At 37.9% G+C, this 24,399-nt stretch overlaps 1 non-coding gene across 1 annotated transcript; it reads left to right on the top strand.

Annotated features, from left to right (window-relative positions):
* The first annotated feature begins 13,287 nt into the window (after positions 1–13,287).
* Positions 13,288–13,394, top strand: LOC141716242 (small nucleolar RNA R71). The gene has a single exon (XR_012572959.1). It is a non-coding gene; the product is annotated as a small nucleolar RNA R71 (small nucleolar RNA).
* The last annotated feature ends 11,005 nt before the right edge of the window (positions 13,395–24,399 follow it).

The following is a 24,399-nucleotide window of genomic DNA, read 5'->3' as shown; positions in this document are numbered from 1 at the left end:
GGTTCAGCAATTACAGTTGGTTGTGCAGGAATTTCTGTTGTGGTTTTCTAAGTTATGTGTATAAAACTCTCAATATTTTATATGCTTAGAAAGTATTTCTAAAGTTACTAATTATCCAGAGAGTGATTGCCATGTATATAAGTCATATATCCTATTGGTGATTATTCAAGGATAATTATGAAAATATTTAAGTGCTAGTATCTAACTCATAGATATTTAGTATTTATTTATTTAATATTTATTTTGGGTAGTTTGGATTATGGAAATTGAAGCAATTCAATGATTTTATTTGCTCCATAATTCAAACTAACTTAAAATAAATAAGCAGCATGATTGATTATAGCTAAAATTTGTCAACAATTGATATCTAGTATATTGATTGTAACTTATGTGTTATTAATTAATTATGAGATTTTGGTTTTAGTGAATTTAGCAATGCTTATATCTCAAGAATTCACTGAAATCAGAATATGATTGTAGCATGATTAGTTGTGTGATTTCTTGACTTATATCAGTTAATGATATTTAGCTAAGAGTTTAACTATGAACTAATTGTGGAGTATTAGTATTTGTGACATTACTTAGAACTCCTCTAAGTAATCAATGTTTATCCTCAGTCACTTATACTAATATAAAAAGTGTAAAAATATCTCTAGAAGTACAACTATGGTCAATGAAGATTTTGCTTTATTAGAAGTAACCATATGTTGTTCACCTAGAATAATTTTTATACTTATTTGCAAATTCCTAAACAGTTTGATAATAGATGCAATACTCAATGGATCAAAGTATATGGAACATAGAATATTTTTCTTAAAATTGCAAACAAGTCAATATTGGTTAATGTTGCTTTATTTATCGAACCAATATTGTTTGAGACACTACAGTTGTTAGGAGTTAACAATTGTATGATATATGAAATTGAATGCTAATATCTTTTTGATAGATAATTGGTATTTAATTCATTAATATCTTATTTTAATATTTAAAATAGGATGCAACATAATTATTGGTATCTAAAGAACTTGACAAGTATCAGTCAATGATATATTGTTAATATTTTGTTGCAGATAATTGTGAGATTTTAAGTTCTAGTGAATTTATATGAGTTGCTATATCTGAAAGTTTCACTATAATTTAAAATCAGCAGCATAGTCATTCTTGTTAAGATTGTTTATCAATACACAATGTTGTTGATAATCATTTTATAAAGATAGATTATGGGGCTTTTGACATGAATGAGAATTGCTTAGACTTTACCCTAAGTGATCAATGCTTTTACAAAAACTCATTCATGTTGAAAGACAAAATCTTTCTTTTTCTTCTTAATACTGCTAAGTCATCAGTCTGTGTCTTATAAAATCATTTATCTTTTTAGGCATAAAAACAGACTTGTGCACTCGAACAGTTTTAGGAGAATATCAAACTTCTTCCTACGTTGGTGATTGCTTATTTCATTAAAATCTTGTGAAATCACTATTATACATCATTTCTCTCAAAAGATTAAATGCATAATTTTCATTCATTATAGATCTTAAGTGCATTTTATCTCTATAGTGCCATATGTTCTGTGAAACAGGTTCAGCCTCCAATGGTCTTATTTTATTGATAGTCATGATGTTGAAAACCCAACTTATATCCCAGACTGAAAAGACAAACACAGAAATAGAACCAACCAACACTCTCTTACCCCTAAAATGATGTATGAATGAGCGTGAGGGAGTAAGTGCCTTAGTGCACCACATAAGGAAGGTTCTGATGTCAACCCAACAGCTCTATCTCCTATAAAGATGAGTAGCATTTAAACCAAGATAACTGCTAGCCCCCATACATCTTCTCAAAAAGATGTAATGGCTGAAAAGGCACAAAACAGTTACTGGATTCATCATCTCAACATGGTGCATCTATTGAAATTTGCCTGTCGGCCAGGGTATCCGATGTAGCGTCACCACCTCAAATATAAACAATTCTTGATGCACAAGGAAAGGTTACACACAAAAAGATTGAGTTGACGGAAACAAGAGTTTCGACCATTTTATGGTTAGATTCAATTGTTTAAGGTTCTTTAATGGACCAATTGCCTTTACAGGTGTTAGGAGAGGATACTGATCCAATAGCCATATGTCAGTGGTCAGTGTCTACCTCCCCAGGACTAATAAACCTGGATGTATCTGCGGATAGTGGATCTGACATAGGTGCAGATCGGCAACTTGTTGACAATGATTCAGATATTACCTGATGAGTCATAAGGAAATGTTTTCACAAACATTAGAAGGAAACTTTGATATTTATGCTAAATTCTTTGGATCATTGTTTACCTTCACAGAGTTCAAATCTGGAACCCTAAAAGGGAAATTCGCAACTTGTAGATTATGACTCAGATTCATCTGACGAGTCTAACGAGGATGGGGATTTGCAAACTCCCATTGCACCACCTGTGACCTCCTTAAGGATGACTAAGGTGATTTTCCTTGCAGGTACCGCTGGATTTTGGAGCTATGAGAGGAATGATACACTTGTGAGAATGAGTGTAAACACAAGTGGAGAGAAGAGTGAAACACTTGTGAGGTACACGAAACAGAATCACACACTCACAGTAAGGAAGAAAGACAGAAACACCATATCTCATTCCCTATCGCTAAACATGGTTCTTGATACTTCGGGTCTCGATTCTGTTTATGATTGGAACTTAATTCTTAGGAACCTAACATTTACAGATTGGATTAGAATACTTCGGGACCTTTGGGAGCTCACAATTGGTAACACTTGGTGATCTCACATTTGGGAGGCATAAGGAGTTGGGAAGATTGGTGAACATGATGATCAACAGTGAAGTCATTCTTGCAGCATTTAAAGGGACATGGTTGATCAGACTATAACTTGTTATTTCCTTTCCAACCAAGTAAAATATGAGAACTCCTTCAGACAACAGCATACATTCCTTCTCTAAGGGGGAGATAAAAGCTTATATAATAGTTTGGAGGATTCCTCAACTAAGGGGGAGAAATAGGAGGAAAAAGGTAAAGCACATGTACACTACACCACCACACCATTGTTGTTTGTAACTACAGATCCTATTGTACGGGAGAGGTGGTAAATATAAGGTGATTTCCTAGTGATCAGAAGAAGTGGTTTGGTTCATCACTGTTCTTCATAAGGGGAGAAGCTGTTTTCCAAAAGGGGAGTACCATTAGTTCTTATCTGCAGATCCTATTGTACGGGAGAGGTGGTAGAAGAAGGTGATCTCCTTTAAGCAGTTGATTCTCATAGGGGGAGAAGCAAGAGAGATATGCGCTTCTCAACAGGAAATGTGTTTGTACAAAAGAAACTGCTGATGATTACTTCAAGACTGAGAAGTATTATCTGGCAGAGAGTTGAAGAACCAAGGAAATGAAGATGAAACTACTTGAAGATCAGTTCAGTGCTGAAGGAACAAGCATCTTTCATTTCAGTTACTTAAGAAATCTGGAAATGCGGTATTTGATCCAGAAAACTAGTAGCATTATTTACAAGTCCTGGTATATTACTTTTTCTAGTTGTTAGTTGAGTTATCCTCTCTATTTAATTTGTTTGTTAAGTTTAACAATCAAATTGGGGGGGATTGTTGGTGAGACGGCGTAGCTGTATGAACAGTTACGTGATAACTCAATACAATAACAACACTAGAACAGGACATGTTAATAATACTACGTCTACACAAGGAATCCAGAAGAAGAATGATCAGACACATACAAGAATCCGAATACAGTATTACAAGTGCAAGTCTATTTAAAGTCATAGAAAGAAGATCATTCAGTGATCAGGCCTCTGTGAAGAATAAACAATCAGAGGACTTGTTGTTTTAATAGAGTTGAAGATTCAAGTATAGAAATCAAGTTATTCCAGTAGAAAACAATCTATAGAACTCAAGTCAGAATTCATTAGCAAGGAATAATTAGAAAGGATAAGGATATTCAATTCAGGGCTAGTCGTTTGTGAACCAGACCAGTGCACTAAGGTCAGCATTCCAGGATTGATCATTCAAGTCTACAAAAAAAGTGGTAAGTGAATTCAAGATCAAGTTCAAAAGGGATTCAAGTCAACATTCCAGGAGTTGTTGGTCAAGCAAATAGCATGTATAAAGATTTGGCTAAGTAAAGAGCACTCTAGGAGTAGAAATCGACTTATGGAATTCAAGAAAATCTACTAGTAGATTCTAAGGAGTTAGTAGTCGAATGGAGTGCATTGTAGAAAATTTTCTAAGGCAAGAACAAGCCAAAATCAACTTCTAGATTCTACCAGTCGATTTTGAGCTTTAGAAATCGACTAGTGTGAAGCTGCTTGAAGAATCTAAGTCAAAAACACTCTTAAGGATACAATTCGACTTCTAGCATTTCAATTCAAGGAGAAATCGACTTCTAGATTCTACTAGTCGATTTTGAGCTTTAGAAAATTGACTAGTAGGTACTTGTGTTTAATTCTAAGGCAAGTCTCACTCTCTAGGCTTGAATTCGACTTCTACACAAGGTTATATCGACTACTACAATCGACTACTATGGACTTGGGTTATTTTGAAGAACAACAAATTAGAATGGTTGGACCAGAAGAAGCCACGTATTCAATTTGGTTTTAAGTCTACAATAAAACAGAAATCTCAGCATTTATTTAAGAGAGATTTCTTCACCAGCAAACTGAGAAGCTTTTATGGAGAGCATTACAGAGCATTCAAGTTCATATTAATTGCTTTGTAACTGTATTGTTATGCTGTTGAAATTTATGTAGAAGCTAATCAATTGATTAGATTGTAGCAACATTAAGGTTTATATCAATCGAAATATATTCCTTGAATTGTGTTGTGTTTTTACTATCCAGCATAAACTAAGAACTTGTTTTGAATCGGAATTAATTGGTGGTATCGTATTCAACCCCCCCTTCTACGATACCTTTGGACCTAACAAGCCCATAATCGGACTCATCATCAACGTGGGTTCCGATGAAAACATGATATAACAAATGTAGCCTTTATACGAATAAATAAAACCAAGTACAAACAAGAGTATAGGTTCAGCAAAACAATAAACAAGCATCCAAGTTACAACTCAAAACAAAGATTCACAAGAATAAACTAGATCATCTTCGCCTTTGTTGAATTGTGCTAAAGGTCTGTTGCCGTCTTCTCCTTGTACTCTGGTCCGTCTCTGACTTGATATCTATTAAAAACGACCTAATATGAATATATATAGTGGCCCTCAACAATCTGGAAGCCTTCCCTTTTAGAATTGTAGTAGAAACAGGATTCTGAAATTCGGCCTCGGCGCGACCGCGCGCTATCACAGCGCGGGCGCGCTGCATTTCTGGAACCCCGGCGCGGTCGCGCGCTATCATAGCTCGGGCGCGTTGTCCTTCTGGTAAAAACTCATATTTCTTCTTAAATCTTGCTGCTTCGAGCCTGCTTTTCACGAGCTTTTATTCCAACACCACCTGGACACCAAATTAGCACCAAAACAATGCTAATTCACCTGATTACCTGAATAGTGCCTGAAATGCAAAAATACTAGAAAACACATTAACACTTAACAACTTGAGTATAAATGCATCAATTCAAAGCTTATTAGAGCATAATAAAGTGTCATAAATGTCACTCACATACCCCCAAACTTGAATCGATGCTTGTTCTCAAGCATAAACAGACTCAAAAAATGAGAAACAAAAATACATGAATGCAACTATATGAATGCAACGATCCCCAATAGAATAACTCAACCAACCAACAAGCAACATATCAACAAATGCAGTTATCCGCATAAAGATCAACCAAATCATACAAATTAACTTACAAACTAGAGACGTGCGTGTGTGAAGATGCTTACATATATACTATCGCAACCAGATCAATAATCATGACTCACTACTCATCAAGGCAATCGCAAGGTTATAAATAAAATAAAAAGCTAGACTCAAAATAACTTATAACACTTCAATTCTTATATTGGAGTTTTATACGGATTCATGCTTTTATTCACAACAAAACAACACAAGTATGCTTATTTGATTGTGCAATGAGTGAGGTCCATAAAAGACTTATACAATAGCACCCATGTAGCGAGCGTTAGGTTAGCGGATCCCAGACCATAAAACCCTTAGGTCACTAGGCACAAAGTCCCCTAAGAACTTAATAACTCGAGTACTAAAGAGCCCACTCGTGATCAATTATACATAACAATTATTCTTTTTTTTCTTTTTTTTTCTTTTTTCTTTTTTCTTTTTTTCACAATTTTTGAATGAGTGTGTTTCGCTCCATCTCATTCAACCCTAGACTACTCATAAAAATATGAGCCGACTACTAGCCATTTGACACCTAGCCACACAACTAGAAATAAAATCCAATTTCTCCAATTTTTAAATATCCATGTCTTTTATTATTAAGAGAATACCCTAAATTCTAAATATAAACAAGCGATTAAACTTCGACAAACAAATAAACCATGATCATGATCTAGCACTCTAGCAACCTATAAGACTTAGTGAAATACAATTGTCTCTAGCATGCAAATCAATCCAATAAGACTCAACATCACTAAATACGACATCACTACACTAGCATTAATATCACAAGTCAATCGGAAAAATTATCTAAGGGATCATGTTATAATGCAAATGCATGAAACTACATGATAATTTATCATAAAATTACCAAAAAAAAACTACATGGCAAAATATACAAACTATATGAACTAAACTATCATGAACATGCAAACTATATGAGACTCACATAAACATATTCCTTCAACTATAACCCCAAACTTAAAATATTCACTGTCCTCAGTGAAGGTAATAGTAAGGAATCAGGCATACCTACTATGAATCAGAATCTTCACCCTCAAGGGGTGGAGTGTCAGGTATGTCAGGAGGCAGATACACAGAGTCCTCACCAAATACTGGCCACTAAATGTCAACTCCAGTGGCTCTAAATGCAGTTCCAAGTGCCTGGGTGAGATCCTGTGCAAAACGACTATGGATGTCGTGCATCGCATCCATCCTCCTCACAAGACGCCTATACTGCGTCAAACTCAAACCAGTTCCTATGTTCGCTCCTGCTGCCTTCTGCTGCTGCTGCTGCGATGGTCCTCTTTCATCTCCTAACTGAGATCTCCATGCAGTCCTGCTCGCCTGACCAGCAGCTGGCCTCCCACCAGGTAGGTGGTCAAAAGAATACCCAAGCCCCTTCAGATCGGGCTTGCCTCCATCCCATTCCTGCATCGTAGCTAAAGTAGTGCTATCGATTGGAGCACTCGGAATCTGTAACTGCTCATGTGCGGGCCAATGCACACCAACTGCCATGCACAATTTTGTCACCACTGACGCATACAGAATAGACCCCGTAGTGCTCCCCCTCAAGAACCTCAGAATCCCCTGATATATCACCATCCCCAAATCTACATAATCACCCTGCAGAATGCCCCATAGAAGACATGCACGCTCCACAGTAACCTCATGCATATGCGAAGATGGCATGATATTAGCACATATAAAAGCATTCCATGCATGGGAAAACCTGTTCATGCCGGACGCCGGGAACCTAGAATACTCGGCGACTGTGCCCCTCTTGATCTTCCAATGTGTGTCGGGCCGGCACAGAGTAGCAACAATAAGATCTAGATCAAAAACCTCTGAAGTCTTATCGTTCCAGGTATCCTTCCCCACCTTCCTCGTGGGCTGCTCAATCACAGTCCTAATAGCCTCTGCACTATACTCCACCATCCTCCCTCGCACCACAGTGAAGCCATTCTTCTCAGCCTTGGTGTTTGCATAGAACTCGCGAACCACACTCATAGGCACAGCAGCTGGTGCCTCACAAAAAGGAACCCATCCCATCTCCAAGATCATCTCTAAAAGCTTACCATCATTCCCAGATGGCAGGAAACCTCTCTCTTTAGTAATAGGCTTCGTGAGAAGCCTAGTGTACTCCTCCTCAGCCTCGGGAGTAGAAAATCTGGGCCTCACACCACTCGCAGTTGAAGAACCGGTGGTGCTGCTTCCAACTTGTGTTCTTTGTCTCTTGGGTGCCATGGAAATTGATTAGAGAGAATAAGAGTTGTGTTTAAGAGAGAATTTATGTTTGAGAGTTTGTGATTTGGTGAAGAAGTTTGTGTATGGGGTATATGTATATATAGGTGGTAAAAAGATATGAAATAAAAATAGGATTTGATTATGAGAATAATGGGAGTAATGGGTTTGATTTGGAGAGGGAATTATGGGATGTGGGGGAGTAAAATTCGGTTGGAAATTGATTTTGGGACAAAATTCCCGTTCCCCCCTTAAACTGCCTTTTATTTTTTTCCAAAGTCGGGACACGGCGCGGCCGCACCGTCTCAGTGCCAAACCGGCACGACCGTGTACAGTAACAGCGCGGGGGCATGGTGTTTCCGTGTAAATGGTGCGACCGCGCGCTGTCCCAGCGCGGGCGCGCCAGGCTTCTGTAGTCAGACCTGAATTTTTTCATTTTTTGATTTTTTTGTGATTTTCTCTTTTCTTCTTGCTTCCTCTACTTACTAATGTACAATAAACTTGGGTTACCTCCCAAGAAGCACTTCTGTTACGTCGCTAGCTCGACATAGAATCTTGAGATCAAGTGGACAATAAAATGGCACTAACCACCTCGTGGTTTTTCGTGTCACCATAATAATGCTTCAACCGTTGACCATTTACCTTGAATGCTTAGCCCAGATCATTCTCAAAAATTTCCACCGCTCCATATGGAAACACAGTTTTGATTATGAAGGGCTCTGACCATCTTGACTTCAACTTTCCAGGAAAAAGACGGAGATGAGAGTTGAATAAAAGAACTTGTTGCCCTGGCATAAATTTCTTGAGCACTAGACCCCTATCATGCCACCTCTTGACTTTCTCCTTATACATCTTGTTGTTCTCATAAGCTTGAAGTTGAAACTCATCAAGTTCATTTAACTGAAGCATCCTCTTCTTTCCAGCTGCATCCAAGTCCAGATTCAATTTCTTCAAAGCCCAATATGCTTTATGCTCGAGCTCCACAGGCAAATGATACCCCTTACCATAAACCAACTAAAACAACGACATTCCCAATAGAGTCTTATATGTTGTTCTATATGCCCAAACAGCTTCATCAAGCTTTAAAGACCAATCCTTCCTTGATGAACATACCACTTTCTCCAAAATGCACTTGATCTCTCTGTTAGATACCTCAGCTTGACCATTTGTCTGAGGATGATAAGTCGTAGCAATGCGATGATTCACATTATACCTTTTCATCATCGCAGTGAACTTGCGATTGTAAAAATGTGATCCCTCATAACTGATTATGACTCTTGGAGTTCCAAACCTTGTGAATATTTGTTTGTGAACAAAATTAAACACTACTTTCGCATCATTTTTTGGCAACGCCTTAACTTCAACCCATTTCGACATAATCAACTACTAACAAGATATACTGATTGTTACAAGAGGAGACAAATGGCCCCATGAAGTCAATTCCCCAAACATCGAAGACCTCAACCTCAAGAGGCACATTAAGAGGCATCTCATCCTTTTTAGACATATTACCCACATGTTGACATCGATCACATTTCAAAATGAACTAATGAGCATCTTTAAACAATGTTGGCCAAAAGAAATCTGCTTGAAGAACACGAGCTGCTGTCTTTTCTCCACCATAATGTCCTCCATAAGCCGTTGAGTGGCAATCTCGCAAGATCCCCCCCTTCCGTTTTGCTGTAAGGAATACATCTCCTGATGATTTGGTCAGCTCCTTGGCGAAAAAGAAATGGCTCATCCCACATATACCACTTCACCTCATGAAGAAACTTCTTCCTTTGAGCATAAGATAAGTCGGGAGGCATGATATTACTCACAAGGTAGTTCACAATGTCTGTAAACCAGGACTCTTCTTCCTGCACTCCAAATAGCTGCTCGTCGGGAAAAGACTCATATATCAATATCTTGTCCAATGAAGTAGCATTAGGATTTTTTAAACGCGAGAGATGATCAACAACTTGATTTTCAGTTCTTTTTCTGTCCTTAATCTCTAGTTCAAATTCTTGGAGCAAAAGAACCCATCGACTCAATCTAGGTTTCGAGTCCTTCTTTGAGACGAGATATCGAATGGCGACGTGATCAGTGAAAACTGTCACCTTAGTCCCAAGTGGATAAGATCGAAATTTCTCAAAATTGTAGACAATAGCCAAAAGTTCTTTTTCCGTAGTAGTGTAATTCAGTTGAGCACCATTTAGAGTCTTACTAGCGTAGTAGACTACATAAAATATATTGTTCTTTCTCTGCCCAAGAACTGCTCCAACTGCATAGTCACTTGCATCACACATCATCTCAAAAGGCTCATTCCAATCAGGTGCAGTTATGACAGGTGTCGTGATTAAACTCTTCTTCAATGTCTCAAAAGCTGCATGGCCTCGTCATCGAATTTAAAAGGAACATCTTTCTCTAACAGACTGCACAAAGGCTTTGAAATTTTTGAGAAGTCCTTGATGAAACGCCTGTAGAAACCCGCATGACCAAGAAAACTTTGAATTCTCTTAACATAAATAGGTGGAGGAAGATTCTCAATGACCCGCACCTTGGCCTTGTCCACCTCTAGACCTTTATTAGAAACCTTGTGCTCGAGAATAATGCCTTGACTCACGATAAAATGACATTTCTCCCAATTGAGAACCATATTGGTCTCAACACACCTCTTGAGAACATGCCCCAGATTCTACAAGCATTCATCAAAAGAATTGCCAAAGACTAAGAAGTCGTCCATGAACACCTCCACATTCTGTCCAATCATATCAGAAAAGATGGCCATCATACATCTCTGAAATGTGGCTGGTGCACCACACAGACCAAAAGAAACTCATCTGAAGGCGAAAGTACCAAATGGACAAGTGAAGGTAGTCTTCTCCTGATCTTCCGGAGCGATACAAATCTGATTGTAACCTGAATAGCCATCCAGAAGACAGTAATACTTATGACCGGCCAACCTGTCAAGCATCTGATCAATGAAGGGCAATGGAAAATGGTCCTTCCTAGTGGCTTTGTTTAGCTTCCGATAGTCCATACAGACTCTCCATCCCGTGACTGTCCTGATAGGGATAAGCTCATTCTTTTCATTTGCTACCATAGTAATTCCACCTTTCCTTGGCACACATTGAACCGGGCTTACCCATGAACTGTCAGAGATAGGATAGATGATCCCTGCATCTAGCCACTTCAGAATTTCCTTCTTCACTACTTCCTTCATGATATGCTTAAGTCTTCTTTGCTGCTCGACTGTAGGCTTGCTACCTTCCTCTAGCAGAATTTTATGCATACAGTAAGAAAGGATGATCCCCTTGATATCTGCTATAGTCCATCTAATTGCCGACTTGAACTCTCTCAGAATCCTCAAAAGCTTTTCCTCATCACTACCTGAAAGGTCAGATGCAATAATAACAGGCATAGTATATGCATCACCTAAAAACGCATACCTCAAATGCTCAGGTAAAGGCTTAAGCTCAAGAGATGGAGCTTCCTCAATAGAAGGCTTGAGGCGTTTAGGAGCTTTGTTCAATTCTTCCATTCCAAGAGATTCAAAAGGCATATCAATCTTCCTTTTCCAGGGAGAAGCATTCATATATTGCAATTACTCCTCACCTTCATCATCTTCACTATCTGAATTCCCCAATAAGGCTTTTTCTAAGGCATCAGACCTTAGCAATTGATCAAGTTCCAATGTGACCACCGAATCGACCAACTCCACTTTTAAGCACTCCTCATTATCAATAGGAGATTTCATAGCATTGAACATATTAAAGGTAATATCCTGATCCAGTACTCGCATTGTAAGCTCACCCTTCTACACATCGATCAAGGTTTGGCCAGTTGCCAAGAAAGGTCTTCCCAAGATTATGGGAATCTTCTTATCCTCCTCGAAATCAAGAATTACAAAATCAGCAGGGAAGATGAGTTTATCAACCTTGACCAAGATATCCTCCACAATACCTCGCGGATATATAATAGAACGGTCGGCCAACTGCAAAGTCATATACGTCGGTTTAGGATCAGGTAGATCCAACTGCTTGAAGATTGACAAGGGCATCAGATTGATGCTAGCTCCCAAGTCACACAAGCATCTGTCAAAAGACACTTTTCCAATGGTACATGAAATAGTGAAGCTTTCTGGATCTTTAATCTTCGGAGGTAACCTCTGTTGCAGCACAACACTGCATTCATCCGTGAGAGCGACAGTCTCTAAATCATCTAGCTTTACCTTCCGAGATAGAATACCTTTCATAAACTTTGCATAACTAGGCATCTGCTCGAGAGCCTCAGCAAAATGTATGTTGATATGAAGTTTCTTGAACACCTCTGGAAACTTCTCAAATTGCTTGTCCAAACTTTTCTCCTCTGTATTACCCTCAGGCGGAGTGTGCTCAACAGTAGTCTTCCTTGGTTCCACTTCTTCATCCTGCTGCTTTGCTTCTTTCTCAGCCCCAGCTTCTTCAGTCAACTCTAGAGTTTGTTCGGGATTCGCAACCTTCCCAGACCTCAAAGTGATTGTCTTTACATGCTCCTTAGCTTCCTGTTTTCCTGGCACTTCAGTATCACTAGGAAATGTACCAGGTTGACGATTTAGCAAGGCATTGGCAATTTGCCCAATCTGATTTTCCAAGGTCTTGATAGAAACAGCTTGACTCTTGCACATAAGCTTCAACTCCTCTAATTCAGATTTTTCATTAGCTTGTTGCAGCTGGAGTTGTTATCTTGGTGCATACTGCGGTTGCTGAAAACCAGGGAGTTGTACTGCTTAGCTGGATACTGCTGATAAGGCTGTTGAACCGCATTCTGAGAGTTACTCTACTGAAATTAGGATGATTACAATTGTTAGGATGGTAGGTGGTTGGCACAGGTTGCTGCGATCACTGGAAATTGCTCACGAACTGAGCTGATTCACTAGAAATTATGCACTGATCAGTCTCATAGGCACCAGCACAAAGCTCACAGACACTAGTGATTTGATTAACTCCATAATTAGCCAAAGTGTCCACCTTCATTGTCAAAGCCTTAAGTTGGACAGCGATAGCGGTTGCTGCGTCCAACTCCAGAATTCCTGCTACTTTTCCCTGAGTCAGTCTCTGGGAAGGATTCTGGTACTCATTAGCAGCCATCAGTTCAATAAGTTCATAAGCTTCATCATAGCTCTTAGCCCACAAGGCTCCTCCTGATGCTACATCAAGCATGGGCTTAGAAGTAGGACCCAATCCATTGTAGAAGTAGTTAATAATCATCCAATCAGGCATGCCATGGTGTGGGCACTTCCTTAGCATCTCCTTATATTGATCCCAAGCCTCATACAGAGATTCTCCAGTTTGTTGAGAAAATTGAGTAAGAGCATTCCTGATTGCTGCAGTCTTTGCCATGGGGAAGAATTTAGTGAGAAAATTTTGAGCAAGATCTTCCGAAGTGGTGATAGACCCTGCTGGTAGAGAATGTAACCAACACTTAGCTTTATCCCTCAGAGAGAATGGGAAGAGTCGTAGCTTTATAGCATCCTCAGTCACATCGTTGAATTTGAAAGTGTCGCATATCTCGATGAAATCCCTGATGTGCATATTGGGGTCTTCAGTAGGAGAACCTCCAAACTGAACTGAGTTATGTATCATCTGGATCGTGCTTGACTTGATCTCAAAAGTGTTAGCCCTGATGGATGGTCTGATGATGCTAGACTGAATGTCATTAATCTTAGGCTTAGAATAGTCCATCAAAGCCTTTGGATTTTCTGCTTGATCGCCCATAGCTACTACAATTTACTCTTCAACTTTCTCTTCTTCCTCTAACTTCTCTTTATCCTCAAAAACTTCCTTACGAACTACCACAAGTTCTTCCTCGGCTTTATCCAGTGTTCTCTTAGAGTACCTGAAACCAGACAAGGAACAAATAAGTAACAATGTCCAAGTGAATGAACTTTAATGACCACTGATGGAAAGCACATAAACTATAATTTAACACTGTAGTCCCCGGCAGCGGCACCAAAAACTTGTTAGTCGCTAAACACGCGCTAATAATACACGAAAGTATACGAGTTCGCAAGTAGTATAGAATCTTTTCTAGTTCATTCCCACAGAGACTGTATTGGTTAACTATTTAATTTATGCACCTAAGCAACAATGTATGGTTATTATCCAATGCTAAGATGATAACAAATTGAGATTGTTTATAACTAAGAATTACGCTAATAATTATAACTACGAGAATAAGATTAACTGAATTAATATATATGCCAAACATGGGATTCTAACTTCATTAAATACTTCATTCAATAGCCTTATTATACTTAACCTTAGCATGCAATGGTGATGACACTAATCAGATAACATGAAACTGATAAACGCCAACTTTCATTGCACGAGTACCATTCTACCAGACATCCACAAAAGAGATAGAAGCTGAATAGACACCAATTATATTGAGACCCTATATGTCTATAGAATTTGACAACATAACGGTTTAAGCACAAGTTATCTATCTTGATTACATAGGGCAAGTAAGATGGTTAAAATTACCTACGAATTATGCAATACAAATACATGAACTTATGCTAGCATGGCAAGTTCTAAATCCTTAAATTCACTTTCGCTTCATTAAGAATTAACACACTATCTTATAAGTTCACGACTCATAAGACGAATACGCACAACCAATACTAGGATATCATACAATCACCACATACTAAGGAATCAAACAATTTAACTAAAGAAATCCATAAATAAATCCGCAAGAACCCCACGATAACGATTAGCCGGTAATCGGACTCATCATCAACGTGGGTTCCGATGAAAACATGATATAATAAACATAGTCTTTATACGAATAAATAAAACCAAGTACAAACAAGAGTATAGGTTTATTAAAATAATAAACAAGCATCCAAGTTACAACTCAAAACAAAGATTCACAAGAATAGATCAGATCATCTTCGCCTTTGTTGAATTGTGCTAAAGGCCTATTGTCATCTTCTCCTTGCGCTCTGGTCCATCTCTGACTTGATATTTATTAAAAATGACCTAATATGAATATATATAGTGGCCATCAACAATCTGGAAGCCTTCCCTTTTAGAATTATAGTAGAAACAAGATTCTGAAATTCGGCTTCGGCGCGGGCGCGCGCTATCACAATGCGGGCGCGCTGCATTTCTGGAACCCCGGCGTGGCCGCACGCTATCACAGCGCGGGCACGCCGTCCTTTTGGGAAAAACTCATATTTCTTCTTAGATCTTGCTGTTTTGAGCCGGCTTTCCATGAGCTTTTATTCCAACACCACCTGGACACCAAATTAGCACCAAAACAATGCTAATTCACCTGATTACCTGAATAGTGCCTGAAATGCAAAAACACTAGAAAACACATTGAAACACTTAACAACTTGAGTACAAATGCATCAATTCAAAGCTTATTAGAGCATAATAAAGTGTCATAAATGCCACTCAACAGGGGTTGAATGTAGTTCTTGCCTCTTTTTGAAATTTATAAAAATGTTCTAACTCAATATATATATATAAGTGTTTTGATTTGCAAAGTGTGGAATTAAGAATTAAGTAAATCAAACACAAAGTAATAAAAATACAAGTCTTTAAAACTTTCTGGTGGATATGAATGTATCCACCATATATATATATAAATATATATCGATTTGAGAACTCTGTGAAGCTCAAATTGGCTCACAGCTGCTTTACAAGTTGAACAAACAAACTACAGAGAAATTCTTGACAAGTACAACCTTTTCTATTTCTATTCTAAATGTGTTTGCTTAGTTATTTGTTCTACTAGCTACACTTGGTTTATATATCACCAAGTTTACATGGTAATAAGACAGGATAATAAAATAAAACCTATCAAGTCTAACTCCATGCTGCTTCATTACTCTATTCCAGCATCTTTGAAAATCTTCATAACTTGTATGGAAATGGTAATGCTTCTTTGTTCTCAATTCCCTGCTAAACAGGCTGCCACATTCCTTTTGCAAACACCCAACACATGTGACTATGTTGTCACTGTCAACAGATATTTGAATTGATCATCCGTCGAATACATGCTTGTTATCCGTCAGGTAGCTTTGTTGATCATCCTTCGGGTAGCTTTATTGATCATCCGTCGGGTAGCTTTGTTGATCATCCGTCGGGTAGCTATTTGACACTTGACTCCATTTCATTTATGCAGAATTACAAGATATCTTATATCTATAATTAATCAACCTATTCTGCATATCTACTAGTAGTCAACATGACTCATATGCTACTACAGAATTTACATAAAGTTGTTTGCAGAAATGTGCTACAATACTTATTATTACATAAGCTACTCACTCGATGGATATCAAATCATCATCCATCGGGACTATATTGAATCATCCGTCAGGACTATATTTGATCATTCGTCGAGTGCTACAAAATTCACTAAGTTAAATCTACTAAGGTATTTTGTTTCATTTATCATCAAGCTCACAACATATTCCTAACAATCTCCCCCAATTTATGTCTACTGGAATTGTAGCCATAAATTAAGAGAAACTTGATGATAACAAAACACTCTAAGAATACAGATTGAAAATAGTAGATAAAACTAATAAGTGTTGTAGTATTTACTGAAAATTGAATAATGCAAAGTATACAAAGAATAGCTCACAATCATTATCAAGGTGCTCCTCTAGTCTGAGCAGATAAGTCCATTTCCTTGATTATCTAGGTTTCTTACCAAGCCTCCTGTTGTTCTCTTCTATCTGGTTTTGGAGTTGTCTGTGGAATTCAAGTTCATCAGCTTCTGAGAGATCTAGCATTCCTTGCATGTCATATAGAGTCTCTGTGACACCCCAAAACCCGGGGTCAGGAGTCTCGGAAGCCAAGCCATCTAAACTCTTACAACCACACAACTCATACTACAATATGTAAATACTCACGCTTCACGACCCCACACTTATCAAACACACATACTTACAGGTTATTGTCTTGGAAACGAACCATCATAACTAGAGAAATTTTATTACAACCCAAAAGTAATTAGTCTTACCAGGGAGTGACCTTTAGGTAAGGCTAGTCCGCCGGCCAAATATACGTTTCTTGTTTCTTACCTTACATAAGTCATACTTATAAATAAGCCGAACTATAAACAACTGAAATCTAATCCAGCTTATTCTGACTACCTGTGGTACAACAACAAACAATCTACGGAACAACTGGCCATTTCCTACCCATTTCCTGGCTGTGGTTCTCATAGCAGGCATCTTGATTCACTGTTGTGTTGTGTTAATTTAAGAAAACAAGTGTGAGCTATAATGCCCAGCATAATAATGTACATTATGAAAATGACTATATGATAACATCATATATGATAATTATATTTTATTCAAAAATAGTTTTCCTTGGTGATACACACCTTCTTATGAAAACAATTCTTTAAGGGATTTTAATATCCTGCGAATACCTTAATAGTAATCCCAGCACCTAGGCTTAGGTTACGGTATTGCATTTCAATTCCAATTGGAAGAATTAGGACACTCGTTGGAGCCACCATATACGATGATCAGTCGTAATACGATAATAGTAACCTTTTCTACTAGTAGAAGGACAACACCTTCGTATCCCGGTTATAACCCTTGCCGCATTCGGGCTACGTGTCCCATTTTCGGGTATACACATACTTCACAAGTTCCTGAGTACACTGAGTACCTTCGCCTGCGGTACCTTTCATCTAGCACACATAGTACCAGAGTCTACCCCTCCCTTGTCCTTTAAAAGAATTCTATCAATCTCGAGAACTCGAACCACATCGAAGTTCCCCAAGTGTTTTGCTTGTTGATAGAAACAGCTTATCTCTCTAAGATATAAGTGTATATATATGTATATACGTACTTCCGAGAATTTCGGAGGAAGTACTAAGGATGTGAGTTGACCGTTGTCAACAGATAATTAATAAGGGGGAAAAGTTTCTCCTTGAAACTATATTCAAAATATTAAATAAGTCGGGATAATATTCACCGACGATCTGAAATTATTCGAATGATATTCTGAAATCAGAAAGTATATTTTAAATCAGGATCTATGATTTTTAAATCAATAATAAACCCTTTAATAATAATAATTAATTATATGATAATCGATAAATAATTAAACCTCAAATGAGTTTACTCTCTAAAAGAATATTTAAAATAATATTCCTCAACTAGTTTGTGTCTACATAATTAATAATCTATAGTGATTAATCGGGTTTGAAATAAATAATCGTTGGAGTATACTACTCCCATAATAAAGGAATAAGTATATAACATTTATTTTTTGAACAATAAAATATAGTTGAGGGAATATGATCGTTGAGAAATCATTTTAATAAAAGTTTGAGGTATTTTAATGTTTCGTAAGTGGACGATGAGTCCCTTTAAAATGTACTACTATGGACTTATAACCGTCTTATAATATCACCAGAATGATTCCCGGGTTTTATCTTAAATCCCGACCGACTCTCGGTCTTATATAATACGTAACGCTTAAAGCGAAATAACATTTTACGATATATACTTTATCATACAACATCGCTATATTATGCGAAATTTCAACAACTACGTATCATGGAAAGCATGGTATTTATGCAATGATAGTAAAACAATCCTTTCACAATATAACAGTAAAAATGGAGTTGGGTTCGTAAACTTGCCTGGGTATCTCGAGGTGGAGGATGCTCTAGGTTCCGCTCGAAAATCTATAACCATGAGCACATTTCATTTCGTTAGGTTCCGTTCTATTTTACGGCAACTCGCACTCACGCGCTACTTATTATGCACCCTCTCAACTTATACTACCCTTATTATTCCTTTAAGTCATATTCACATTATGGTCACTTCATTTTCCTAAGTATCTTAGGTTCATTCTTATTATCGCCGTCGGCTCCGCTTATGGATTCTTACGGTTTCTACTCGCGCGGTCTCGGCTCCGATATTTTTATAAAATTGAGAAATTATTATTTTCACTTAAATTTTTTATGCCAGTTAGGAAACGAAATATGTTACTCTCTATAAAAATTTCATGATTTATGAACACTTTTAAGTCTATCCTTTATATTTTCAAAGTTCGTAATTCGTAGCAGTTTTTGTCGCGTAAACCACTTTTAGTAAAACGACCATAACTTTTGATCCGTAAATCGAAATCAAGCGATTCAAGCGCCTAAATGATCCTTATATCATTTTATATCCTAAAAAAAGGTTATTTTTCAAGAATCTACAGTTTAAAACTTCGGGACTTTCTGCAGAAACTTAAAGTTACGATTTGTTGGTTTTAACGAAGTTACGTTTACGATCGGGGTTTCGTTTACGCCCTAACTCTTTACACAACCACCAGCAATCATCATATCATCATCAACACATAAAATACTCTCAAGAACATCATGTTCTTGAGGCAACAACAACCAACCTTAAATCTACTTAACTTAATCATCAAGATTTCATCAATAACACTCATTACACTAGGTTTACTACCACATACTAAATGGATCTTAAAAATGAATCTTATATAAAGTTGGGCCAAATATTTTTACCTTTCTTGAAAGCTTGAGATGTGTTCTTGAGGATGGTGGAAGCTTGGAAGTGCTTGGTATGATTTTTAGAACCTAAAACCACCATTGAAATCAAGAAACCAAAGAGAGGTTACTATTCACACTATTCACTAGTGAGTTTCTTGAATTTATTCCACCCATCAACCTTGATAAAAAGAGATGAAAGAATTTTATTACCTTATTTTAGTTGATAGGAGGCTTGAGAATTAATTGGGTGATTTACAAGAGCTAGAGCTTGGAGTTTTTGAATTGAATTTCCCCTTTTTCTTCAATATGGCCGAATGGAACAAAGTGATGAGGGGGGGGGTATTTATACTCCTCTTGGTTGCTTCTCTTGGATGCTTTGTTAGGTTGCTTCTAGGAAGATGAGGTGATATCTTTGAAATTGATTTTATTCTCCTAGTATAGCATTCTAGGTTGATTCTTGGTTGCATATCTTAGGGACAAATCTTTGTAGCTTACTAGGTTACAAGCTAAACTACAAGGTTAGCTTCCTTAGCACACTATTTTGCTAGCTAGCTTGATCATCCTATGGTTAGCTCACTATTGGATGAAGTAACCATGGTTACTTCCTTACCATAGTTTAGTTAGTGCATTACGTTTATTTAATCGTTTACGCGTTCGCTCCGTTACTTAAATGTTCTCCGTAATACTTACTCGTAATTGGTTTGCGAAGTAATTCCTTTCGTATTTATTCCTTATATTTTTATTTATCCTAATTGAATATAAATCTGTAGGATTTTAATCTCGTAATTATATTGTGATTCCCGTAATCCTCGATAAGTCGTAAATACGGTCGTTTTTCAAAGTTCGTTTTCTTCGAAAACTAATAGCGTTTACATACACTTATTTGGTACGTATAGTCGTAATATCAACTCCGAAACTCATTTTCTCATGCACTACATAGTGTGGGCTCAAAAGTTTTTCCTGTCCGTCAGGGTTACTATTCATTAAACATTTTGCAAAGTCTCAAAAATTCGAGTTATTACAGTCTCATTGCTAGAGATACTCAACTGGTCCTTCAATCTGAAAAATCTTCTAACTCCCTTTTCATCCCTGAATTCCATTAACCAATAGGGCCTCAAATGCATCTCTTTCCTGTGAAGGGAATTGGCAGAGTTTTTGGAAGTGCATCTTTGGCTCTGTTACTCCTCAGCTCCTCAATCTTCTTTAGAACTAATCTTCTAGCAGTCACATGGTACCCAAAGTTCTTTTTGAATGATGAGTAGATCTTTATTAGAACAGATTGGCTTTCTAGAAGAATCATGTAAAGTGACCATATGATCTCTTTTCCCCCCTTATATTTGAATACCAGTCTTTCTGGAAGATGTCTCTGAGTATCAATTCCTCTAACTTCTTCCAATTCATCTAAGTAGAGGTTAATGTCAGAAAACTCTTTGATGTCATAGATGTACAACATATCTCCTTTGTTGACTGTGGATTGAGATTTGACTAGGGTCTTGGATTTGAGAGTCATTGGTTTCACTTTCTTGCTAGCTCTTGTCTTTGTCTTCTTTAGATTGAAGATAGAAAAGTTTAGCTCATGAATAGGCAAACTATCCCAGTCCACTAGCTCATCCTTTGAAATTATGGGCTCACCATGAATATTCCTAGTTGGATCCACCACCTTGATTTCTTCAAATACCACTGAGGGTTTTGATGTTTGAGTTGTAGTTGTGGACTTTTTATGAATATTGTCTTCCATTTCTTCATCATTAAAGACCAATTTTCTCTTGGAATGGAGCTTGTATCTGAATCTTCTTTTCTGCTGTGGTTCTTCTTGCACTTTCTGATCATTAGGTTCAGCAATTACAGTTGGTTGTGCAGGAATTTCTGTTGTGGTTTTTACAGCTTAAAGCTTGGCTAAGATAGCAGCTTGATTTTTCTTTTGTTTAAGATTTTTAGCATCCAGAGCAGCTTGCTTCTTTTCTTGCCTGATTCTTTCTTTCTCTTCCTTCTTAGCTTCCACAAACATGGGGTGTCCAGCCACGATACGAATTTCCTTACCATTTCTGTAAAATATTGGCTAATCTCCTTTTGAGTGCTGAATCAGCTGGATCTTTGTAGAAGGCAATTGACCTAGCTAACAGCTTCTTCTCATCTGGCCTAGGTATCTCATACACAGTATCCATAGGATTCTTGTCTGAAAACTTTGAGTAGTTTCTTTTAGGCTTCATGATGAAATCTGCTTTTGGAGATTTGATGCAAGATGTTTTGCCTTTTTCTAGATAATTCATACTCATTTCATTTACAGAAATGTTCTTGACTTGAGAGTGATGAATGAATATTTTGTCTGGCTTCTGAATTGGCCCAAACTTTTATTGAATTTCTGCATCTATCTTTCTCCATTTTTCTTTCAACTCATTCTCAGCTGCTGCTACATCAATCTTTAGCAGTTTGTCATCTGTGTTTAGTTTTGCTGCTGCCAGATTTATGATGTCAATGTTGTCCATGACTGGTGGCTTTGTGAAAGCAATTGTTGGCACAATTACTTTGCTGACTTGGATGTTTAGCACTTTCTGCTCCCCTCACTCCTTAATACCTCTTGTCTGATTGGGACAATAGAGCTTTCTTTCTCCCCCTTTTTGTTATCAGCAAGTAGAGTAGAGGAAGAAGTTTGTGTTGTCACTAGCTTTTGAAGCAAGTCTGTTTGTTGTGCTTGATGTAGATGTATAGCTGTTAGAGAGGCTTCCATAGCAGTCATTCTTTTATCCAAGGAATCCACCTTGGTTGCAAGATCAGTGTTCTTCCTTAGCTGTCTTTTAGTATCAATCATTATGGCTTCTGGAAGTTTGGCATCTAATCTTTCAGAAATATCCTTCTTTACTTGATTGATCTATGTCTTGATAGAAGTGATATCCTGGTTGTGTTGGAGGCCTTGGATTTGATGCAGTTGCAGAGAATTTAGATTTGACTGTAAGAGCTGCCTAGTGCCTGCATCTGTTATAGATTGAATATCATTATGTATTTCCTGGATTTAATGAATGAGAGTGACCTTGAAATGTTGAAGATCACAGTCCTTGGAGAATGCCCATGAAGGAAGGTCAGATCTAGAGTTGGTGCCTGCTTCTCCCCCTATATTCATGAGCTCCTCATTTTCACCATCATCTCTAAAGAAATTAGCAGATTCCCCAGTCCAATAGTCAACATCATCATCAACTCTAAGTGGCATAGCTGTGATGGCATACTTAGCTCTTTGCATTGATTAGGTGGTGTGCACCAAGTTCAGCATTCTTTCTGCATTTTCATTGCCCTGTCCAACCAAAATTTGATATGCTGGAACAGGATGAGTAAATGCCTCAGCATCCAAAGAGATGGAACCTATAACAGGTTGATTATGCTGAGATAGTTTCTCTATGTCTGCATCATTGACATTCATTGATTCACTAGCAATGATGTCCATCCTTATTTCTCCTGTACCTGTATTTCTCTCAATTTCTCTCTCTCTTTTTGCATCAAGGGCTCCCCTTGGCTCCCCACCCTCACACCCTCACCTTCACCATCTAAGGTGGGACTCCTCTCACTCACTTTTATCAGTCCTAAAAAATGGACTGAATTAGTTCACTCCTTTTCTCTCCTTTTTCTTGGGAGCAACCCAGACTCTCACTCAATTTACTCCCTTTCCCTCAGTCCTAAGAGTGATTGTATTACTACTAAGTCTTCTGCACTTGTGAGAATCGAAGAAATTTGAAGTTGTGTAGAGACACCCGACGGATGAGGAATATCCATCGGGACAGTAGTATGACTATCCGATGGATGACTGCTGTCAAGCTTATCCGCCGGGATACAATCACCACTCGACGGATGATGAATATCCATCGGGATAGAAGAAATGAATGAGTTTGGAGTGGAGACTATTGTAGACTCTATGCAGATTGATGATAATTTAGGCACAGAAGTCTCAACAGACTCAGAAAGAAATGGCAAGTGAGCCAACAAATCATCTAAAAGATTACGCTCACTTGCTTGGATTTTTGGCTTCCCCATAAGAGTTAAAGATGGAGAATTTGGAAGTGATATATTTATCATGTCAACATCCAGTGAGTGTGTGGGAGAATTTGGTGTATCAGGTGCTTCAATTATGAGAAATTTCGGTTGTGGCTCCAATAAACAATCTGACTTTGAGATGGTGCAGTGACTGGGTCTTTAGCACACGTTTGTACTGTGTGTGTGCCCTGTGCATCCCCAAGGGTTTTTTATCTTTTCTTTCTAGCATAAGTTTGTGGTGAGCTAGTGTCCCTACCCCTCTTGGCCTGTGTTCCTGGTTGAGAGCTTGTTTCAATAGTAGCATCCTTTTGGGAGGATGAAACTAGTAATGAGCTAATTTCCTTGTTAACAACCACAATTTGTTGGGAAATTGTGGTGTGGCTAGGTTTGGGTACACTCTTCTCACCAGACTTATTCTTAGGGTTTCTTTAACTTTCACCCTGTCCCTCACCTTGATTACCCTCCTTCACACTCCCCTTTTTGGTTTTAGTGGATTTTGCAACTGGTTTCTTTTGAAAGAAACCAGAGGGGGCTTTCTTAGACTTGGATTTTGAAATTTGTGGTTTAGTAGCTTGGGTAGGCATATGTTGGGTCATTGACATATATGTCATTGCTACATTTGATGTCAAAGAAGTATGTGAAGTTGGAAGAGTGGAGACAATAGAAATTACCTCATTTACCTGAGGTCCCTCCATAACTGGAAAATAGAAGAGGGGCGCCTCTTTGTGGTGGTTTGCTCTATTAAGATCTGCAATTATTCTTCATATTTGAACTCAACAATTCAGCTTGTTGGTTGGGTTCTCAATCACAATGTTCTCAATGAGA

This window comes from Apium graveolens, chromosome 3 (assembly GCF_009905375.1).
Source record: "Apium graveolens cultivar Ventura chromosome 3, ASM990537v1, whole genome shotgun sequence".
Taxonomy (NCBI): domain Eukaryota; kingdom Viridiplantae; phylum Streptophyta; class Magnoliopsida; order Apiales; family Apiaceae; genus Apium; species Apium graveolens.
Note: the sequence above shows the minus strand (reverse complement) of the source record. Positions and strands in the feature narration are given on the sequence as shown.